The sequence below is a fragment of the Sardina pilchardus genome, chromosome 1, assembly GCF_963854185.1.
Source record: "Sardina pilchardus chromosome 1, fSarPil1.1, whole genome shotgun sequence".
In the NCBI taxonomy this organism is placed as follows: domain Eukaryota; kingdom Metazoa; phylum Chordata; class Actinopteri; order Clupeiformes; family Clupeidae; genus Sardina; species Sardina pilchardus.
The window spans coordinates 48,865,661-48,869,395 of NC_084994.1; positions in this window are offsets into that span (position 1 = coordinate 48,865,661).

Here is a 3,735-nt window from a genome sequence, read left to right on the forward strand (position 1 = left end):
ATGTTTCATGTAATTATGACTATTGGTCAAATGTGTTTTTGTAGGCCTATTACAGTACGTGTCTTTTTAGTTATCCACTCGACAGCACTTTGGTCAGTTTATGCTGTGTGTAAATGTGCCATATAAATTAAATTTACTCACTTACTAACTATCTAGAAAAAGAAAAAAAGTAGTGGATAGATGGTGTCTCTATAGCCTATCAAGGAGGATGCTATCTAGGAGGATGCTGGCCACTTGGCAGATAAGGACGTCTATTGTGCCTCGGGGATGTGATTGTTTATCTCCTCCCACTGATATCTTCTTGATGCGTCTCCCACAGACACGCAGGCTGTCTTGAGCGCTAGTTCCCACACAGGCACACGCACCGCTGAGTGAGTTGAGGTGAGGAGGGACACAGCCCAAGGCTTAGGGGTCAGCAGACATTTTGATCTCGTCTCTACAGACGAAACGTTTAGTGTGTATTTTCCATGAGAGCTGGACCGCTGATTCATCTACCTTCCCGACTCACTGAGCAATGTGTCGGCCATATGGAGTGATGATCGATGAGTTGCCGTATCGGAAACCTAATCCTACAAAAGAGCGGCGACATGTACTATAGTGGTTACGGCGTAACATGAGAGCCAAAGGAAACACCAGGGCCCCCGAGTGCTCCCACAAACCTCCACCATATCGCTTTCAAAACACAGCCCATCTGTTACGCTTTGGAGTGTGTCGTCAAGGCAACGGGACCAAACGTGAAGGCGAACAGGACCAGGAAGTCGCTCTGCCCATGGCTTCCTTGATAAAAAAAAGTATGTTCCATTCGGGATTCAGAAGCCTTTGTCCTTTGCTCACACAAAGACACACACACACACACACACACACACACACACACACTGAAATTGAAAATTGGAAATCGTTAACTGCCCACAATCTTCAAGAAACTCATTTCAAGTGCATGACCACATTGAGACCACAGTGGTCCACAGGAACCTATGAGCTCCAGCGCCACTCTGTGGCCACTGGCTGAACTGCAACCCACTGCAACCCTGACACAGCTGAAGCCAAGTGTGCTGCCAGACTCGGTGGATGTCTGTGCTAAACAAACATAATAAAAGGCCTCATGTCACATCACTCCATCCTCAAGGCCCCTGCACTCATTCCTGACATACAGTAGACTAGTCTCATCTTCAGAGTACAGATACATGCGCTTCACACACTATAGTAAACTGGGGTGTGAGTATGAGTTCCGCCGGATAGCAGGGCAACCTATATTAAGAAAAGCCACCGTTTGTGTGACCAATGACAGGAAATAAATGCAGATGAGTGTACATCCTGCATGTCAAGGCCACAGCAATATACTCTGGCTGACGTAAAGAATAAGTCCACTATTCAGGTTCAGAATGAAGCCATCAGTTTAGCCACTGCACCAAAGACAATGTTAAGAATTCCTCATTATGCTTTGGTCCAAGGAGCCCCAGAAAACCGTGTTTATTGCGAATCTAAGCCCCAGATAAAAAACAGGTGTATGTTTATCTCAATTAATTCCCTTGACTTCTACTGTAAAAATGGCCACAATAACACCATACCACCGCAGGCTGTATATACATGTGTTGAAATGAATGGTGTCAGTGACAGTTAGCTTTTGGAGTGGTGGGATCACCTTACTGCCATGTCTGACTACTCTTCCCATTAAGTGTGGGCACCGGCTCCGCAGACAGGAAGTGCCCATATACAGTGTCAATGGAGTCCTTCAGGACAGCTGAGGATTTGCCATAGCAACAGCGGGACCTTGAGCCATTCCAGCCATCCCATATTAGCCGCCCCTCCCGGGACAGTTGGTGCTTGTGGTCTCTCACACCCAGCCGCGTTCTCCGGAGAGTTCCGCAGCAGTGACCGGACACCTCCACTCTGCCCGTCCAGACTTTTCACTATGAGCGTGTTGTGACAGAGTGCCGTTAACACTTGTACTGCTGAGATCTTGGCCACTGATGGAGTCTTCCTACAGGAACTCCACAGACTAAGAATATCCCCTAAGAAGACTGCGACAGCAACAAAAAGGGAAGTCTTCAACTACTCAGAGTGGAGAGAGTGTGGAGAGAGAAATCTCTGCTTACTGTTGAGTTTGAGCTTATCTGCTGCTGCAACAAAAGGCGTCTTTAAGATTTCCTGTCAAATGTCTCTGTCCAAAAATAGTTTGCTGCCAGCCAGCACACTGCTCCACAACGCTGACTGTTGATTCATTCAACGCTGAATTGTTAACCAGCCGTTCAGTTTTCATCAAAAGCCACTCTAAGCCACAGTAAACAGGGTTATGTTTTTCACAACCCCCAAAAACAGAAAGCTTCACTCATTTACAAAAACATTAATAAGTGTCAAACATCAAATGAAAAGAACAGTCTAGAAGATATGACTGCAAAAGCAGTCAGTCCCTGCCGAGTTAACTGTGGTCAAGAGCACTTCAGTTGAAGTCCCCTGACAGCAAAACTTTGAAAAGACTCTCTGAAGCAAAAGTTTGTGAACTATTCCAGAAGTTGGACTTCGCCCACGGATCAACAAAAAAGTCGTGAAAAAGAAGTCTTGAACTTACCAGCTATTTTGTCTCCCTCCATAACGTTCTCGTAACGTCAAATAGCCACATGTAGCGTCTGCGTTCTCCCTCCCTCCTCTCTCCCCTTTTTTTGGAGACTTCCCCTTTTCTCAACTCTGTGTCTCCCTGCACTTAGTCACTCTCTCTCTCTCTCTCTCTCTCCCTCCCTCTTTCCCTCCCTCTCTGAATGCCTCTAACATGTATTCTCTCTCTCTACCTCTCTTCCAGCTCTTCCTCCTTCTCCCAAAAGTCTCTTTTCTGTTCTCTCTCTCCCTCTCTCTCTCTGCCGTCCTCTTTCTGTCTGTGAGTTTAATGTCTTCAGTGTGCTGTCATAATGAGAGCATCCCAGATAACTGCGCTGCCATGTGCTGCTCATATGTTTTTCTTTCTGCCTTTTTTTCCCCTCCTCTTTTTTTTTCTCCCACACCCCCCACCCCCCACCCCCTCTTTCCCTCCTCTGACACTAAAGCCGTATTGTGTCTTTTGAAAGCGAGACCCCGGCCATGTGACTCAACTCAAAATAACTAAGTCCAATATGCTTCAGGGACTCACCATCTCATGCATACATCCTCATCTCATTTGCCAGTGTTAGGCACAGACTGAGAGAGAGGGAGAGAGAGACAGAGAGGGTTACACAGGCACTGCTATGGGGCTTCAGCGGAACTCTGGGCGATGCCGGTTTATTCCAGCTTGGTCCCTCGGCTTTTGACAGCTTTGCTAAAGTTCACCTCTGAAGTGCTCGAGGAAAAGTGGGGGCCTAATTTTGGCACTAAAGGTCTGTCATTTATCAGTCAAAACAAACAAGAGGAGTCACCTTAGCCCACCCTCGGCATTCCACAGCCTTCGCCCAATTCAGATTGTGGCTATCCAAAACGAGGCGGCGGTGACCTCCGACCCGCGGCACCCTCCCCGCTCTAAAGTGGAAGGTCAGGGGTCAGCCGGTGAGGCAGAGTTCCGGCGAGCGCTGGCAAACACGCCCTTGTTTATGTCAAAGTCGCCAGGTTACAACACTGGGTTTCCTCTTCCCCATTCCTTTCCCATGGCTTTGGATTGTTCAGGCACCACACACACACACCACACACACACACACAAATACACACATGCACCACACACACACACACACACACACACACACAATACACACAGAAACATACACACACATAACA